The sequence below is a fragment of the Agelaius tricolor genome, unplaced genomic scaffold (genome assembly GCF_023055355.1).
Source record: "Agelaius tricolor isolate 1412-34295 unplaced genomic scaffold, bAgeTri1.0.p SCAF_47, whole genome shotgun sequence".
NCBI lineage: Eukaryota > Metazoa > Chordata > Aves > Passeriformes > Icteridae > Agelaius > Agelaius tricolor.
In genome coordinates, this window is record NW_027269307.1 from 1,953,532 (window position 1) to 1,973,684 (window position 20,153).

General features: G+C 36.3%; 1 long non-coding RNA gene across 2 annotated transcripts in view; it reads right to left on the reverse strand.

Annotated features, from left to right (window-relative positions):
• Positions 1–500: 500 nt before the first annotated feature.
• Positions 501–20,153, reverse strand: part of LOC139604229 (uncharacterized) — a 34,322-nt gene continuing 14,669 nt past the window's right edge. For both annotated transcript variants that reach the window (XR_011683927.1, XR_011683928.1), the window contains exon 3: positions 501–1,806. This is a non-coding gene — a long non-coding RNA (uncharacterized lncRNA). The remainder of the gene's footprint in view (positions 1,807–20,153) is intronic.

The following is a 20,153-nucleotide window of genomic DNA, read 5'->3' on the forward strand; positions in this document are numbered from 1 at the left end:
ATAAAATTATGCATTTTGATATGGGAACTATTTATATATATTATGACCATAACATTATAAGTGAATTGGTAAAATAAGATGGATTTATACAACTTAAAAACTAATAGTGTGACATGTCAAACAAATACTTCTACTTACTACAATTAATTGATACTACTAAGTGATCTCATTATTTTCAAATATCATTAGGATCAAATTTCTTACATTTAGCAACTCAGAATCCAAAAGATATATTTTGTTGAATAAATATGGAGCTTGCAGATATTTCATCAGTTACAAGAATGTACCAGTGGACCTCATTATTCACAAAATATCAATAAACCAAAAATTTATGCAGTTCATCAAACCATAAGGAAAACTGAAATATGAATTTAAATTATATGAAAATAAAAGGATATTGAATGATGTGTAAGTAACTGCACATAACCGAGAAGAATATTCTCAGCTTTATTCCTTTAAATATAAGATTACTTAATATTATATTGAATTCCCATTGATTTAAATATTACTCGAGTATATAAAGCTAACCATGCTCCAGGTTCAGCAGGGGTTCTTAACTCCTATTTATATTCCTAACCTCCTGCTGAAACCATGTGATTAGACATTTGCAGTATCAGACTTTTCCACATGGTTTTCTACACACATCATTTATTTACCCTTTTGATTTCAGAAGTAAAATTGGCTTATTATCAACTCCAGGTTTTCAGAAATGATGAACCACAAGTCCTCTGCTGCAAGTTATAAAACACTGGTTCTTCTTATTTTTGTAGATCCTTCTTGTTACAATCACACAACCTCATGTAGAGGAAAAGGACCCTTAACAAACAAATTTGTCTCAAAGGAAATGAAATAATTCTGTATCTCCTTTCTGACCAACCACTATGCAGTTTAAAACTTACTATATACAAATTTGCATTAAAAATGCTTAAAAATATTAACTTTAAAAGGAGTTATGATGAGAAGATTTACCCTCAAATAGCTAATTACCTACTCAGTATTGCAATACTCATTGGTAAAGACCCCACGATGTTCACATATACTTTAAAAATTATTTACACAGAACACTGGTGCCTATCAATTTCTTCTTCCATCCTCTTGATTCGTGTGTTCAATACAGTAAAAGGGAAGAACATAGATCCTGGGAGGATGCATTCCAGGGTCCTGAGGGAATTCACGAATGCAGCTGAAGTCATGGCAGTTAGGTGAAGTCTCAGGTGACTGGAAAAGGGAAAACATTGTACCCATACTAGAGAAGGGAGGAAAGAAGGACCAACCCTGGGAATTACTGACCTGTACTGCAAGAATTGTGAGGTTCTTGCCCATAGAAAATGTGGTGCCCCATCCCTGAAAGTGTTTAAAGCCAGGTTGGATGGAGCTCTGAGCAAACTGTTCTAGTGGAAGGTGTCCCTGTCCATGGCAGGGAATCTGTAACTAAATGGGTATTTTTCAAGTTCCCTTCCGACCCAAATTTTTCTGTGATTCTATGATTCCATGATTATTCCATGAACTGCCAGGTTTGTGCCTGATGGCTTAGTCTGGTGTAACTTTCAGTCTTCCCTTCTCTCAGTGATCCAGCTCTGTCTGCATTTCAGTGGGAGGCAATAATACTTTTATTTCCCACAAATGCTGGTTATGCCCTCTTTACCATCTCCACCCAAGTCCTGTTCTCTTAATAATAGTACTAATAAAGCTCTCCATATTTGATAATTGTTGATAATACATGTCCCAAAACATTATCTTCAAATGCATTTCCACCTGATGAGAAGTGACTTGCCCGCTGGTTTAAAAAAATGAAAGGTCCTTTAACTGAAAAAAAGGAGAGAAATGGAAAACTATTAGGACAGATATTTCTTTTGCAACCTGTAAAGAGGCCTCAATCAGATTTTGGTCTTGTTTTTTGCCAATATTGCAAAACCCTATATATTTTACATTTTAGATATTTCTAAAATATTGATGTTTCCATCTAGGTATATAACAAGGCTTTTTTTTTTGTTGTTACTATTTTGCAATTTTAGTATGACCTAGAATCACTATAGCTTAGGAAAATAAGACCTCTAATATCCTTAAGATTATTATTTTTTTAAATTTTCTTTATACTTATGCTGTGGATTGAATCTCTTCTGTGTACTTAAGGAGTGTCCTCATCTATTCACGCATAATTCAGTCCTGTGGCACTGGTCAGATATTTCTATACAGTGATCCTTTAATGTATTAAGAATATGAATCATCATATTTAAGAAAACCCAGTAGAAGAAATCATTTAATAATAAAACAACAATAACCTCAGCAAAATAACATAAAATGACTTTGTAATGCTTGAGTAGCCCCATCTCTCCACTATCAATATAATAAGATAAAGGGAAATTGGAGTCGTGAATTATTTTCTTTTTTTCAAATCTATACTATGAAAAACTAACCTTGGAACCTGATTATAATTTAAAAAGAATATAAATTAGATTGTAACACATTAATGTGTATTCCATTTTGCAGTCGGAGCAAGAAGGAGAAAACTGATTTTATCTTTTGATATATCAAACATTCCTCTTAGACTTTTTGCTGTATGCTTACTTGATAAATCTTTTCATCCACAGTTCTGCAGATAACTGCAGATCTGGAAAATAGACAATATATGGAAAAAATAAATGCATTTTGTTTTTTTTAACTTACGTTTCGATGAATGAGCACATAGAAAATATAAAATCTGTAACCTCCATTTAAATAAGAAAAATAAAGTCATACAGAAACTGCAGATCCCAAAAGATACCAGGATTAACAGCAAGCACCCTCTATTGTTATTAGAAGAAACTGAAAGAAAATGTTGGTCTGGTAGTTGAGAAAATTATTAGAAAGCAATGCCAAAGGAAGCTGATTATCTAGTTTTCAGTTCCCAAAATGGACCTTGATAGTGCAGTTACTGTTGATTATAAGGAGAAAAATCCAAAGCTGTGATTAGAAACGAGTTACCAGAAATTTAAGCCAGGTGCTGGCAGACTCACAGGGCCTCCCCAGTGCTACCCAGGGGTGCTCAGAGGTTTAGAGAACCTGGGTGGACAGAGTCTTATCCAATCTTGGTACACTGCTTTATGCAGCAGGTGGGACTGGAGACCACCCCCAAGGCTCCTCCCAGCCCAGGGTATCCCAGGTCCTGTCCAGCATCTGTGATTTCACTGTGCTCCCCTTTGGAGAACTGGAATGATGCAAGTGAACCGAACAGAGCCTGCAGAATAGTGGAAGGGGAAGAATTTATTAAAAGAAAGAGTCTAAAAGGTAAGATTGTGTAAATTAAAGATATGAGATCTAGGAAAAAGGGCACTCAACACTTGTTGCTTCTGACAGTATGGAGACACTAAAATTTACAAGCAATTGACACTTTATAGAGAAAAACAAAAGGAAAACTCATCCTCTTCTTTATACCCAGAAAGGTATTTCATGAAAAGAAAACCCCAAAAACCAACAAAGCCAAAGACCCTAACAAAAAAACCCCAAAAGCTCTTTCTCATATAAATGATTATTCCATGTGTGTTCTTGAAGGAATTAGGAAGGAGTAATAGTGCTTGGAATGAAATGTACTTTTTATTTATCCACAAAACTCCTTTTCATTTCTTTTATATGATGTTAAAGGTCTGTTTGGGTTTTGAGGAGCAAGCATGAAGTTCTTGTTGAGGAAAGTGAAGTGATTCCAAGAGCAGTGCTTGATGGCCATAAAGGTTTCTGACAGACAGTTCCACAGCCAGCCTGTGGGAATAAAAGCCAGTGATGGATTTGGAGAACAAATGGAAAGGAACAGGGAAAGGAGCAACAAATGGGAAGCAGCATGTTTGGGTACACTGGAGATCATTGCTTTCTTTTCTTTTACAGTCAGGGGATCACTCAACCTTAAAAATGTTGAGACATTTTTATATTATTTTAAGCTAAAGACATTGAGGAAAAAACATTTTTATTATATATTAAACTAAGGAATATCTCGTCCTGGGAAGTGTTCTAGGCCAGGTTGGCTGGGGCTTTGATCAAGTTGGTCTAGTGAAATGTGTCCCTGCCCACAGCAGTAGGGTTGGAACTGGATGTTCTTTAAGGTACTTTCTTACTCAAAATTTTCTGTGATTCTGTAATGATCAGCAATCATTTCTAGCTGTCCTGTGAGCAGTGAGAGAGTCTGTGGAGCTCTGACCTAGGACACTCTTTCAGTGTCCTAAAAAGAAGGACACTGATAGAGCTGCTCAAGTTCTGTTCACAAGTTAAAACTGAAATATTGCTAGCCATCACTTGAATTAATTTGCCTTCATAACGTAATCTTCTTGAACACAAGATATGTGAGTATCTATTTGCCACTGAAACCAGTAAAAATAATAATTCTCTTAGAAATGCTGTGTACTATCATTTTGGAGTGGAATTAGATTTTTTTACTGAGCCTGTAAAATTATGCTGCTGGGAAGTGATCAGAAGTGTTTCTGATTGAAAGCTGGAATTCAAATGTGACAGGAACATAGCTGCAAATATGCTAGCATGACAAAATTAAAGTGATGTTTGACATCTTGAGTTTGCCAGTACCTAAGAAAATTACTAAGACAAGGAGGAGCTAAACCAGCTAAAAAAATGGGGTGACAAGAAGAACAGGTACTCCTTCTGTGATCAACAAATTGTGTTCAGTAGGTTTTTTCCTTTTTTTTTTTTTTCCCATAGGTGTCTAGCATATGCTTAATAAGTTACAGAAAATAGTGCAAGGGGATTTTATATTCTCCCCATACAATGATGGTCTGGACCCTGGCCAACTCTCAGTGGAAGGCAAAGATTAACTTAAATTTTTTCAAAACTCTTAGGATTTGACCGAGACCCCTTAATATGCTCAGTTCCTGTTAGAATTAATTGCTGGCAACCTTGAATCTCTTATGTACTGATTAGTCTTTTCTACTATACTGTCAGCTTTACTGCAGCCTCCAAGTAGGACTTTACACTCTGCTTTCTGTTTCTTTACTCTTTGTGTGCTCTTGTGTAAAATAAAAGCCAGTGACTCCTGTGATGGTGCTCACAGGGGTCTTAGGATGAGGGAAGAGATGAGGATCTGACTCCATATTTCAGAGGGCTTGATTTATTATTTTATGATATATATTACATTAAAACTATACTAAAAGAATAGAAGAAAGGATTTCATCAGAAGGCTAGCTAAGAATAGAATAGGAAAGAATGATAACAAAGGTTTGTGGCTCAGCTCTCTGTCTGAGCCAGCTGACTGTGATTGGCCATTAATTACAAACAACCAACATGGGCCAATCACAGATCCACCTGTTGCATTCCACAGCAGCAGATAATCAATGTTTACATTTTGTTCCTGAGGCCTCTCAGCTTCTTAGGAGAAAAATCCTATGGAAAGGAATTTTCAGAAAAGATGTCTAAAACAGACTGCTGTTTGTGTAAATTGCTGCCTCCATGTTGGAAAAACAGTCCCTTAAAATGGGCAACGTTAGTCAATGTTACCCCATTAAAGGTTCACTACTTCAAGAGGACAATTAGACTATATGCAAATTACCACTTTAAAAAGTGGTAATTCAGCGTCTGGCTCTTAAGAAATAAGAGAATCATAGGGCTGGTGTGGTGAAAGGCACTTACTCTGCCGACTTACAGCATCACATATGTAAGTGCTCATGAATAAGGGATGTCTCTGTGTGCCAGGCTTGTGCTCTACTTTAATCTTCACTTAGAGTTCTCATCTTGTTCTGAGTCTCCACAGAGAGGCATTTAAATGCCAGAGGTTGGAAAGCCACCCTCAAGGTTGCTTCTGTGCTGAAACCTGCCCACTGAGGCTGGGTTTGTGGGTGTAGGTATTCCTAACATGAGTAATAATCAATCACAATAAAAGGCAAATTTGGATATTTCTGAGAAATGTCTGCTGAGGATTTTTTGGTTCTGATTGAGTACAAGAAAAATGCTGAGAGATCAAAGGGATTATACACAATTACACATAAAACTGCTTGAAAACATTTTATTTTTGTTTATAACTTACACAGGTGATTTTTGCAAATATTTATATGCGATTGATTTTATTCTGTTGATTATGGCAAAAATGGTGCATGATTGTATTCAGCTATATAAAGTGATTATTGCTTTAGATCACTGCAGGATTATGTGTCAGTGAGTATAAATGTGAATGTGTTTTTTAGTTGTTTTTTTTTAATAAGCTTGCCCTGCTCCTTGAGAATTGTAGGTTCTGAATGCAATACAGTATATAAAATTTTAACATTACAGCAATATGTATTATATTGTTTAATGCTGAACCCTCTCAAAGAAGAAAATCTGAGCAGTCATCTGTTATCAGATTCACACTGTATTTTGAAAAGACAGTGAATAGGCTACTGTATGTGACACTAGAGGAACTCTATGCAGAGCAAGAAGTAAGAATACCACATAAGTATACAAAGATTAAAAAGGATTTGGATAAAAATATAAAATTATTGGAAAAGATGATGTAGATATCACAAAATCATAGAATGGTTTGTGTTGGAAGGGACCTTAAAGACCATCTCGTTCCAACTTCCCTGCTGTTTCCACCAGACCAGGGTGCTCAGAGCCCCAGCCAGGCTGGCCTTGGACACATCTGTCATTGTTATTTGTAATTTTTTTGGCAGTAAGTTTCAAATACTGGGTTTGCAGAAATGGAGAGGAAACTTCAGGAACTGGCCTCTGTTTCTTCATAATTCCCCTAATCTTTATATGCATTTTACACTCCTTTACACCTTTTGTTTATTTTCTCTGTTTGCATTGAGATGGATAGTTTTGGATTTACTAAGGGGGAATGAAGATCATATAAGGACCACATAAAAGAAATTACCTATAAACCTAGAAAAAAAAGAATTATTTTTTTTCCAAGACATTATCACCCAGAACAAAGATATAGAATTAAAGGATAGAAAATTTGGGTGGATGTCAAAAAGTCTTCAAGAACATGAGAAGACCCAGTGTCTAATAATTGTTTTTGACAGGTGTGCTGCAAAGATCATATAGGCAAGAGATTCCAAACTGTTTGTCATTTTCTCTTGCAATTTTCGTACAAAAGAGAAGAAAAATACTAAAGTGGGAAATTTATACGTGTTTTAAGGTTATGCAGGACGTTACCAGAGCCCCAGATTTAAAGATTTCAGAGCTGTGAAATGAAATGTTACAAGATTTATGAAGGGTTGGAGTTCAGTGAATGTGCATTTTAAGAAATGACTTGCATTTTAATGAAGTGTATTACACTTGAGAGGCAATAGCTTGGTTATCCTTTCTGAACAGTGACTTTGACTGTGTGTGACTGTCAAAGAGAGCTCATTATATCAAAGAAGTTATAATTCAACTCTGTAGATTGATATGATGGCCTCCAATATATGCTCTGCTTCTTAAGGCAATAGGACCAGCAGTGAGTGGCATCCAAAATGGTAATTGCTTGTGGGAAAGAGATTCATGGTTTCAACTTGCAGTTCAAAGGGCTTTTTTTTTTTCAAGAAAGAATTTTTAATTGAGATCCTATCCTTGACCTCAGGGCTATCTTACCTAGAAAAAATTTGTGTCTGTCCTATTGTACAGGTTGTGAGAAAGCATTTAACATACATGGGAGCAGCCATTAGTAATTTCCATTATCTTTGTAAATATTTGGAGTTTATTTCTTTACATGTTTTTCCTGGCTTGTGAAATTCCTGACTACATTCTTAGCCTGCTTGTTTCAGGGGTTAATGCTGATTTGCTAAACTTAGTATTAAAATCAAGTTAAGATCTTTTTTTTTTTTTCAAAAAAAAGGAATTCCATTAAGAAACAAAAACAAAAACAAACAAAAAAAACCCTCTCTGTTAATGCTGTTATCATCCAGGCAACTCAGCTTGCTTAAATTCTGATTTAACACCAACCATTTCAGCTTTCTGATTAGACACCTTCCGCTGGATGGATATGAAAATATGAACATGGCTAAGAAGATCTTCCCATTGACACCTCTATTTGCAAAAAGCTGTTCTCCAAGCTGTAGGCAAGCACACAAATCTGTCACAGTGATATCCCCTGTAAAACAGCAGAGTAGCAAAATGGTACATACAAGATTAAACAAAACACTGCTTGAAATTCTAATATGTCTTCATAGTTCTGAGGTTTTGTTTATTCATTCAGACTTATTCTTTGTAGAGCAAACTCCCGCTGGGGTTTTTTTACCTTCTGCATCAAGGAGTTGAAGGAAAATCCTACAACTGCAGAACAAAACCAGGCTTAGTTCATATGTTAATGAGTCAGGATAATTGCAGCTTTCCCTGGGTAATCTTGGTGTCAATTATTCATGAATGGTTGACAGCAGACATGACATTTCCAACTGTCAGATTTTAGTCGTTTTGTTTACAAGTACGAAATCCTTAAGGATGAAACTTTAGATGGGAGTTAAGAATTAGGGATTTTTTTTTCAGGAAAGATGGAAAAATAGAAAAAGAAAAAAAATGGAGATACAGTGAATTTTCCTCATAAAGTGCAGAAAAAGAGCCTGTTCCTGTCAATAATGTTCACAGTATTGTTGGAATGAAGCTGTTGCCTAGGTATTGGAATCCACTGAGCCCCAAAATCTGTGCTGAGCCCAAATAATGATACCATTTACCTTCATGGCACATAGATGGTGATACACCATTATAAGGGGGAAAACCATGGTTTGCTTCCCATCCTTTCAGTGCTTTGTTCCCAGCTAATGCAGTAGCTCCTATCACCTGTAACACATTCAGCTTTGCCCTTTGCTTCATATCCCTTTATACTTTCAAAACAAAAGCAATGGTAAGGGTACTCTCAGCTTCCCCTGTGGTGTTTTCATGGTTCCCCGTGGCAGGAAGGAAATGATGAATCTGACTCCATGTTCTTAGAGGGCTAATTTATTATTATATTACATTATACTATACTATACAAAAACTCTACTAAAGAATAGAGAAAGGATACTTACAGAAGGCTTAACCAAATACTAATGAAAAAACCCATGACTCTCCAGAGTCTGACACAGCTGGATGGTGATTGGTCATTAAATAAAAACAATTCACATGTTGGATAAACAATCTCCAACCACATTCCAAAGCAGCAAAACACAGGATAAGCAAATGAGATAGCACTGTTCTCCCCCTTCCCCGAGGCTTCTCAGCTTCCCAGGACAGAAATCCTGGCGAAGGGGTTTTTCCAGAAAATATGACAGTGACATCCCCTTATGTGAAATTGGGCCCCCCCTAGTTTAAAAAGCTGCATAGAAATGAAACACAAACTTTGCGACCTGCAGTAGGCTCTCTCACTAAAAGTCAGATTTTACCCACTAAATTCCCATGTATCTTCAAGTGCATTTGAAACAATCACTTCATAGAATCATTGGATTGGAAGGAGCTCTCAAAAGTCATCTGGTCCCGACTTTCTTGTCAAAAGCAGAGTCTAGGCAAGATGGCCCAGCACCCTGTCCAGCAGAATGCTCTGTGTGCAGCATCCCTGGCAGTGTCCACCAGGTAGAGGGTGTAGCCCTGCCCCTGTGGACCTTGTTGACAGAATTTGTGCCTCGGACTGTTCTTATATCTGTGAAGAAATCACAATATTTCTAAATTCTAGCACCCTAATTGAAATCAATTGACAAGAGTACAGTAGGGAAAGACACTTAAGTGCCTAAAGATGCAGATAGTTACTTAGTGAGGTTTTTCAAAATATTCTATGCACCTGACTCACATTATGAAAAGTTTAAGGAGTCTCAGTCCATTAATAAGCTATTTTAGTTTTCCAGTCTTTATATTAATTTTGAGATAATGACTGTTTAAGAGAATGCTCGCCCAGGCTGAACATTTACATTTTTTTTATCATGAAGGTTTTTTTCATTTAAATACATATATTTCTTAGCATAACATGTCAGATATTGTAATTCCTTTTTTTTTCCTAAAAAAAAAAAGGAAAAGGCATAATGGAAGAACTAGGGTTTAATAATTATTAGGTTTCCTTGAGTAATTAAAGTAATTGATTTTTTAGAGTGCATCAAAATTCAATGTGTAGCATGGTTTTTCCAGAAATCTGGTCTCAAACAAAGTGCAGCACCTTAGACATGGACCCAATTCTCCATATTCTTGTTGGCCATCCTCTCATATTAGCTATAATTTTGCAGTTTGCACTCATGATTCACTCAGCTAACCATGGTTCACAAACTCTGGTAGCTTGTATTAACTCTTGTCCCTCTGGTCTCATGTTCCTTTTACAGTTTCAAGACATATTAATTTTCTATTTCATTATTTAATTGATCATTTCCAGTTCTTAGATTGAAAACAGATATGTGGAATTTACCAAAAGCAGTGCTATTTTAATACTTTTTTATTATCAAATTGTTCATGTTCATACAGTTTTGTATGGCATGATTTTCATCAGTTCTTCAAAAATATGTTGGTTTTGAATTGTTTTGGGTTTTTTTTCTAATTCAAAGATGCAGATTTGGGGATCTGATTTATAGCGGAGTTTTCAGTATGAAAACTGACATAGAAAAACACCGTTTATGGGATTTTTTTACTAGACAATAGGTTGCAGATAGCAACAGATGTTTTAAGTCTTTTAAATTAAAATAACTCAGATGGACTGTACAATAAAAAATTTGAAAATATATATTCCAAAGCCTCTGAAACTCAGACTTCTTTCTTTTAATCACCTCTGGTTTTATACAAAACCATTTGTTTATAGGAAATGTGCCTGCAATGTGTATCCACATCCAACTTTTAAAGTTCTTCTTGTGTCAATAGAACAAACAGCATGAAAAGTAAAACTGATCCATAGTATATATGGGTTAAATTTATATCTCTCAGCACGCCCTTACTGTTTTTACATGTATATGGAGGTGTTTATAGTCTCAGCTTTCATGAAGATTTGCCTTTTGAAGACAGAAGGGGAAAGAGGATGAGAAAGGGCCTCATGTGGGTCTTTCAGATTTTTAAAACATTTGTGTCTCAGGTGGATGTTGTGGTGTAGTGCAGCTTAAACACCCTTGCCAGTTACACTAAAACAGGGATTTTATGAAATCTCAATTAAAATGCAGAAGGAAACACCATTCCATCTCAGAAAACTCAAAATATCTTCATGTTGATAAAACAAACTGCTTTCCTTGACTTCTGGTATTGATTGAGTGACTTCAAAACCACTTGATAGTCTAAAAGTATTTCAAATAAAGGGCAAACATGACCTTTTGCCATGATTATGTTCCCTAGGTAGTTATTTCTGTTTGCATGCACAGAGAAGCAGATACTGTACTGACTTTTAAAAATGTTCCATAGATGCTGAAAAAAGGGTGAAGTTTCCTATTCTAAATTAGACAATAATATTAAAAACATCCCAAAAGACAATTGAGAAACAAAAATTATACTTGGCAAAATTTCAGGTTTCAAATATAAAGCAAAGATAAGTAGTATGAAAAATTGTCCAAGGAAAACTATTTATTTAATTTTGCATTCTGAGCAAATCATCTGTGATTAATCCTGCCATATAAACACCTACCATCAGCTTCTTCAAACTGGGAAAAAAAGTTGACTTTCTTTTACAAGATTTCCCATTCTTTAAATAAGCTGCACCGTGAAATTATCCAATAGCAAATGATGTAAACTTTTCAAAAACCACTTTTTTTATAATATTTTACAATTTCTCTTTAACAATGATGAAGTACTAGCGCACAATAACTCCCTTTTGTTAGGTAACTGCACTGTCATGCATCTCTTTTATATTTCTGATATATAAATATCAGAAATTCCAAAATATTTTACAGAATTTCAGTTCATGGATATGGTACCACAGAAAATTTCAAAGCTTATTTCTGTTTCAGTCTTTACCTTTTAATATATAGAGTGTCTTTAAGACAGAAATGGGTTTCAATAAGAGCCTTTGATGACCCTCTTGAATAAAACACTTCTGGTACACACACAGTACTTCTCAAATTTGTTCACAGTTCCAACAAAGGTCTTTTAATAAATATATGTGGCTTCTGACAGTTTCTTTATTAACACATATTTTCTCATCATGTCCAAAACAATGGTCAGGTTATTATTTATGACCAAGTAAATTACTGCACAGGAGTTGAATGCTCTCAGTTGTTACAGTGTCCAGAAGAAAGGGTCAACTTTCTCTTCCAGGCTCTTAAATTAAAAGATAAAAATAAGTAAATATACCATTATTTTTTTAAAATCAAAAGTACATTGTGCAAATCAACATTAAAAATCCGTGGAATTATGGATTTCTTGGTAGTTTCCTGGACTTGTTTACTTTATGAATTCAGAGTCCCTTATTCTGACAAATTAGAGTATTTTCCCAGAAAATGTCAAATTAATAATTTGTTTTAACCACAGCTAAGGGATGATATGGAGAATTGTGGGCTTAACAAGGCAGATTGCAATCTGAAATATATGTATTGCAAATATACGTAAAAATAATATATATCGTATCATCTATATGTTATTATTTATATAATCCAATATCATTAATATAATATCTTTAATATATTAATTGTAGAGAGAAAAAGGCAAATGACAGAATCTGGCACCCTTCAACTCTGGGGACAAAAATCTGACTGTAAACATGTCTCTGTAGGAAAGTGCTTCACTTAGGAAGATGAGGCTGTAGGGACAGTCCCTATTTATCTTACACTAGGGTCAAGCAAAACCTACCCGGAGGCTGTCAGTGAGCTTAAATTCATGATTCAGTCAGATTTTTATCTGTCTTTTCTGTCAAAGTTCCTGTTTCAGTAAACCACTCTGGTGTCACTTGTTCCAGTCCATTCCTATTCTCCATTGTTTCTTCACATTTTAATGAATACTTTTTGACTTCTGTAAGAAATTTGGCTGTATTTATCTGCTAAGGCTTTTTTTCTGAAATGGCAATGAGGTAAATGAGGAAGTAAACACGTTTGTTATTCCATATCAGTCCCATTCATGACCTTTTAAGTGTGTAATAGCCCTTTCTGAGTAAACATTGCTGCTGTGTCCCTGTTCTGCCACATTGCCAGCTAACCCTGCAGATCACCTCTCATATTCTCTAGTAAGGAGACATCCCTTTGCCATGGGTCTGCAAAGAACATCTAATCATTACTTCAGATTTGAAATCTATTCTCCAAGAATAGCATTTATGTTATAGTATGCAGCAATTTTGCATTTTATATTATATTAATTATATGCTATGTTATGCTATTATAGATAAAATCTGTCAGAATCATAAAAATTTAAAAGTTAACAACAAGATAGCTATTAAACTACAAAGTGGACTATAATTTCAGTGGTTTAGTGCAAACATATTCTTACCTACTATTTCTTTTTTTTTTTCAATTTCAGGGGGCTGTAAGATGTTAGAGAAGCAAGATCTAATAAAATTATACTTGTCACCAATATAGAGTTATAAATTAAAATGAACTCATTTACCAAAACTAACCAATTTCTTTTTATGATTCCTAAAACATCAGATCCCTACTTACTTCCCCTATATGGCTCAAAGTTATTTATTGGGTGCTGCTTGTGTATACCTACACTTGGATATATTGGAAGAGGATGCCATCACACTTTTTGGCTGTTTGAAGTGACTGAGGTGTTTTGATTCCTTGTTGGAAATTGAAATGCTTTCTGCTAGTACCCATTCCTAGAAGAATTTGATAATTTGATGTTCTCTGATTTTCTTTCTTTCACTGAATTCACCCAGTTTGTTTGTCTGAGGCAAAAAATGTAGATAAACTTAGGCCATGTATCACACTGTGTTCCCAGTGCTTCTGGGGGCAGAAATCCATGTAAATGTTGGATTTACTGTCCCAGAGCTAGATTTCCAATAGGGTTGAGACTTCTGTTCATACAGTGTGCTTTCCAGAAGACCTATTAAAAATGAAAAAGCAAAATGTCTTTACCAGTTCTGTTAAATCAATGACAAAGCTCCCATTCATTTCAGGAATAAATTGCTAACCCTCAGTGACCCCACAATAGCTGGAATTGTCTGCAAGCTGAAAGATTTTCTAATGGGCTACTTAAGGCCTACCACATCAGGTCCCAATGTGCCACTATACATAAAAACCCTATTTTAAAGCCCATAATGATATGTTTATTCAAATTTCAGCAGTAGGTCAAGGAAATTTATCAGCATTCCATAAAGCCTCTGCATTATGTGCACTTTTAAATGTCAGAAAATTTAAGAAGCTCTTAGTTATTATCTCTATTGGTTGCTTTAGATATACATGATAAGCATTTAAATAATATTTAAATGCTAATTTAAAAATCCCAAATGATTTTTTTTAAAAACCAAAAAAGAAGTGAAAAAAAGTACAAAGGAAATTTGGTTTCACAGCAACATTTAATAAAAAACTAGGCCTAAGCAATCATTTCAATCTCAAATAAAAAGTAAGTTTATGCATTGGTTTTAATTGCAGGGTTCAAAGATTCCTTTTTCTTTCCATCTTTATTCCATTACAGAGTTGCAACCCATCATTTATTTTCTCCCTGCTTCTCACTTTGCCATTTCACTTCCTGTACTTCCTTTATTCTTTATTTTTTACTTCCTCTCATATTCTCAGATATTCCTCCTTTTGTTTGTCCTTCTCTCAGTGTTGTTTTCTCTATTTTCTGTAGCATGTGAGTATTTTACACCTGCAAAGAAGCTCTCCTGTGATGAGTCTCAGACATGGTACAATGGACAAAATAACTTCCAGTAGTTTTCCATGTAATGCTTGTTCTCTTTTATGTCTGGGCTTCTTGCAGCTCCCCTTCATGATCACTTAAGCCCACACTATATATTTTGCCAGGGAAATCAATAAGGCCAAGGACAACTTTGTATGTTAGTTCTCCTGTACTTTTGCTGTCAGTTCACACTAAAGAACTATTTTTTTTTTTAAACTGGTAATTACTGAGTGGTGAGTACAGAACAACTAAACAGTTGCTGCTGTTCTTAATTTCTTTGCTAATTATACTTTGAAATGTAATTCTAAGCTTTTTGCACTGTAAAAGTTATGTTTCTTCTCCAGTGAAAAGTAGATAATCTTACAGACAGTAGCTGTAAGATTTGGTGTCCTGGGCTGCAGTAGGATGATCATGGAAACTCTGACTGATGCAAAACAGGGCTGGTTTTATTCCTTACACTGGCTTTTTCTTGCTTCTCTGTACCCAGAGCTGTGCTAGTGGAATTATGTGGGGAGGTGGATCCTGGGCCTGGTTTTCAAGTCTGCATGGAAATAATAAATCAGTCTGAGCATGCTCCTGATCAAGTCTAAGATGAAGTAACTTGGCTGTTGATTTTGGCAAATATTAGGGATGGACCAGTGTACCTGAGGACAGGGGAGAGAAGGAGATAGATACCCTTCTAAGCAGATACCCACCTTTATTTCAGTTTAAGATGAGCGTTAAACCTCAGCATGTTTAAACTTGTTACAGAGCCATAAAATTGCAGTATTGCCATGGCATCATTTATATTCACATATCAAATGTCCCAATTAACTTAATTAATCTGCTTAATATAGCCAGAAGTGCTGAGAAAGTGACAGAACTGAGCAACCAAAGCAGGATTTTTGTTGTGCAGCTATATACACATCCCCTTGCTGCAGGGCAGTGAAGGAATTAACCACCCTCACACAGCTTAGCTGAGGAACATCACTTCCTAAAAAACTTGCCATTGCCTGTGGTTGACTTAGGAATTATTCCTGTTTTAATTCACTGAGTGGTCAAATGGATTATTTGAAGTTGATGTTGATGTGTAAGCAAGCTGCTCCTTGCACCTGGCTTCATGAAGTTTGGACTATAAACAGTTTTTAGTGCCAAGCTTAGTAAAATATATTGTTTAGAAGTTCCTCCAAAAAATGAAAAGTATTATTTCATCATGTAGTATTTTAAAAATATTTGTAAGGCTTTCACTAAAATTGATTAAGTGCTTGTCCTCACATGGTATTTGGTTAAATATCCAGCATAAACAGAAGAGACAATTGAGGATACAAGCATCATAAAGCTACCACAGGACAACTTCCTCCATTATAAATCATCTGGAGTAGATGTTTTATTTGACTTTTGTGGTTACTATGTGACTTTGCACTCCATCAGTAAAATAGATGATGTGCTCCCAAGTTTCCTGGCTCTGGAATAATGGTATGTGTTGACTAGAACCATGCCCGTGCATCACCAACGGAAGCTTACTAGAAAACTTTTCAGTGCACTGCAACACAAGTCCCTCTGCTCTGACACCAGCTCTATGGGGAAGTAAGACAAATCAAGGCAAAATTATTGCCCAGAGAGTAGAGATCAAAAATGCTGAAATGTCAGCAGTATTATTATCGGAACCCAGGATATTCCTCTGGCTGCCCTGGATGGCTCAAGACCCTGGCAAGGGGCTCAGAGACCTTGGCACGGAGTCAAAGACACCTGTGCCTTCGATTTTAACCCATGGAAACAATTACCAACTTGGTGTGAGGATTTACAAGCCACAAGGGTTTGAGTAGAATGATAGTGAATTTGTCACAGTGTAAAAAAGTAGAATTTTGGGGTTTTAGAATGGGGGTTCAAGAGGCAAGATGGAGGAATCTAAGGATGGAGGAATCTAAGTGTGTCCTGTCCTGTCCTGTCCTGTCCTGTCCTGTCCTGTCCTGTCCTTCCTCCTCCTCCTCCTCCTCCTCTTCCTCCTCCTCCTCCTTCTCCTTCTTCATCTTCTCCATCTTCATCTTCTTGTCCTCCATCTTCTGCTGTGATGGTGGCACTTCTGGATTGGTTTAGAGTAGAGACAGACTGTCTAGCATAGGTGATAGGTATTGGAAAATTATTGTAAATAAAGTACATGTAGTTCTTAGTACAAAAAGCTAACACCAGCCCAAGGGCGGTCAGTGTGTCACAAACCACCCTGCCAGACAGACCTCAGCAGGTCAGAAAAAGAATGTAATAAGTAAGAGAAAATAAACAACTTTGAAAATCAGAGCTGAGGAATCTTAACTTCTTCTTTGGTCACAGGGCTGGGAAAAAAGACTCTTTATTACCTTAGGAGCCATTTCAACAACACCAAACCCGAGATACTATAATCTAAATTGAAGTAGTTGTTGGTTCCTAAATTTTTCCTTTACTGTTGCATAGAGAATAATCTTGATTTATTCAACTGATGCCTCATAATGCAAGAAACTTGAGTGGCTGGAGCACATCTGAAGCAGCCCATGGTATGTGCAACAGACCTGAAAGGTCTTTGCTATCATCACTCACACTCCTCTGCCATTACCTGACAGGTGTTTTGATGGACAAGCACAATAGCTCATAAGACATTTGAGCAGACTAAAACATCTGTCTTGTGTCTGTGTGGATTGCAGTGCCCACAGAAAGCCTGAAGGGCCACTGTTCCACTCCAGGTTGTAACACTTGCTTTTCAGAGGTAGAAATGGCAGCATAACATAAAGCAAACTTGAATGAGATGTGAAATTACAGAAACCGTTCAGTTTGCATCCTGTGAAATTATTTTAAAATTCCTCTTGGATCAGATACCAAGTATGCTAAACAAATTTAGGAATTTCTGCATTAGAGTGTTGCTTAAAAAATAGAATGTCTGTTAAGACGCTAACAATATAATGCTATTATCATATTTATTGAGTCTATGTGACAAATAGGCATAATTCCAGAAAAGAGGATTGAGAATTAATTTGAGGTTTTTATTTTCCCCTCCTAAAACCTCACCCTCTTTTATTATAAAACTTTAAATTAACCTGCAGTGAATTTTTATTTTATACCAGATACTTGCCTGTACAAATCTGAAAAGCAAAGGGGTCTGTATATATGAGAGAGTGAGGGATAATTCTGAACTGTGAAGTGAACACTCAGCAAGATCAATTCTGCCAATTATGAAGACAAGCAGATTATCCAAACTTGCAAATATTTAATGTCTCAGAGTGTTTCTGGCTGGATTATTCTATTCTAATAAGAAACATGTGCATAATATAATATTTTGTTTTCTAACTTTGCATTGCTCCATCAGTAATGGATCAGTTTGTTACATTCAGTAAATTAGCACTACAATTTTTTTTTACAGTGACTGACACAAGAACAGCTCCAATGCAATGTTTGCTTCCTGTTATTGTCACATTGAGGCCTCTGTGCAGAGCCAAGGTTTCACACACAACTGGACTTGAGTTTTAATTCTCCATTGCTGCTGTTACAAGGTGATCTGACAGCTGAAAACATCAATGCTTTAAAGGATTTCTTTGGTGATTAGAACTCTTTTCCCTATCCTTCATCACAGTTTAAAGGAAGCTTAACATCTAGAGAGAGCAAGACAACTCCACATCTTCAAAGGGTGGTTTTGCAAGCCTGCATACCAAACAGAAAACCCATCCCTGGAATGGATAACCTTGGAGGAACAAAGCTGTACCTGATTTACCTGTCAAGTAGGTCAAGACAACAGCTAGGAAGCCACAGTCCTTTGATGGTACTGGAAATTTTTTTTCAAATTAATCTCAAGTCAAGCATGAGTCACAGTTTCATTCATATTAAAATAAATTGCTGCAGTATTCAGCTTGAAAATATGAGATTCAATATGTGTGTGTGTGTGTGCATGTATGTGTACATATTATTTTAATATATGTGTATCTTAACTCATTATGAAAATAAGAATGCTTTAATTCAAGAGGTGCTGGTGCAGATAGAGAGGCACAAACATTAACTTCTAGAGTTTCTTTTCCTCCATGTTCCAGATAAGCATTTGTCTTTGAGGCTATAGAGTTTTCTTTGTAAGTTTTCTGAATATGTTGTTTGATATACATAAAAAGCTGTTTCTTTATCAGAATAAACAGACTGCTTGTATACTGGGCAGAAAGAACCTGAGTTACTGGCCCTCTGTAAATAATTCAAGGTGTTGACCTCTTTTGCTCATTCTTTTGCTCAAGAAAAGTTTCACTTTTTTCTGTCTCTTTCTAGTTCTTTTATTTAATATGTCCTTTGTGGTTTTTTTCTGTTTAGTGCTACCTCTGTTCTGGCTCTATTATGAGGACAAGAGAGGACCTACTCTGAGGCTAGCAGTAAATTAACATTTTTATTAGCTAAACTGGCATGGACAAGACTAAGGAGAAATATCAGACCTGCAAATGGAGATCAAGGATCAGGTGTAGAGAATTTTTTTTCCTATATGTAGCTGTGTGAAACAGTAAATGCAAACATGTTTATAGAATCTGCACAAAGTAATATTTAAGCATAATTTCAAGGTAAAATTGCAGCTACTAAATTGGCTCTTAAACTGCAATGTGAGTTTTCATGTAGCATTTCAACATGCCAAAGGTGCTCAGATTTGAGCCACCCTTTGTTCTCTGGCTCTCTAAGCCCACCCAGTACAGCAGAGGCAGAGGCAGGTGGCCACACAGGGGTTCTCTGTGGTGATCAGGGGCAGGACTCCAGAGAACAACATTGTCGCAGACATCTTTTATGAAAAAGCCTTTCCTTAGGATTTTTCCTCCTGAGAAGCTGAGAGGCCTCAGGAACAAAATGTAAACATTGATTATCTGCTGCTGTGGAATGCAACAGGTGGGTCTGTGATTGGTCTCATGTGGTTTTTTCCAATTAATGGCCAATCACAGTGAGCTGGCTCAGACAGAGAGTCCGAGCCACAAACCTTTGTTATCATTCTTTCCTATTCTATTCTTAGCTAGCCTTCTGATGAAATCCTTTCTTCTATTCTTTTAGTATAGTTTTAATGTAATATATATCATAAAATAATAAATCAAGCCTTCTGAAACATGGAGTCAGATCCTCGTCTCTTCCCTCATCCAAGAACCCCTGTGAACATGGTCACAAAAAACACCAAAACCAGGGGAAAATAAACAAGCATGAAACAGACACAGTGCACCTGGGGAAGAAGGGCCTTGTTCTTCAGTGTTGAGCAGGAATTTTTACCCTCCATTTGGAAGAAAGACACAATAGCTTTGAGGTCAGTGGCTCGGAGCAGCATCCCTCCTTTCCTTCCTGCCTCTCTCAGCCCAGCCCAGGATGACAGGATTGAGCAGAACACTCCTGAAACCCCAAAATCCCCTTTGTGTGCCGAGGGTCCCGCTCCCTCACTGTGGCAGGACAACTCTGAACTGGTTTCTCACTGTGCCGGACAACTCTTTCCAGCAGAACAAGTGAATACATTCTGTAATTTTTTTTCCTCCCCCTAAGGATATCCTTTCTTTTTTGTTAATATTCGGTATGTATTTGAT